Source organism: Triticum dicoccoides, chromosome 3B (genome assembly GCF_002162155.2).
Source record: "Triticum dicoccoides isolate Atlit2015 ecotype Zavitan chromosome 3B, WEW_v2.0, whole genome shotgun sequence".
NCBI classification, from domain to species: Eukaryota; Viridiplantae; Streptophyta; class Magnoliopsida; order Poales; family Poaceae; genus Triticum; species Triticum dicoccoides.
Genome location: NC_041385.1, coordinates 608,997,904 through 608,998,158, shown reverse-complemented (window position 1 = coordinate 608,998,158; position 255 = coordinate 608,997,904).

Here is a 255-nt window from a genome sequence, read left to right as displayed (position 1 = left end):
CCGGGCCCCCAAATTTCTGGAGACGGCCCCAAAAGGGTTTTGACCATGGCTCCGCATTTTCCACAACAAAAAGTATAAACATGCATTGATGCATATAGAACACACTCAAGCTAGTGAACTTTAGCTAAAATTAACAAACAATTATACATCAGTAAGTGTGCACATACCCTCAACAAAGAATGTGTATTAACTTCTTAATTCCAGGTCAAACAATGACAGTTTTTGGCCCGTGTGTGAATATAGCCAGACAGACGG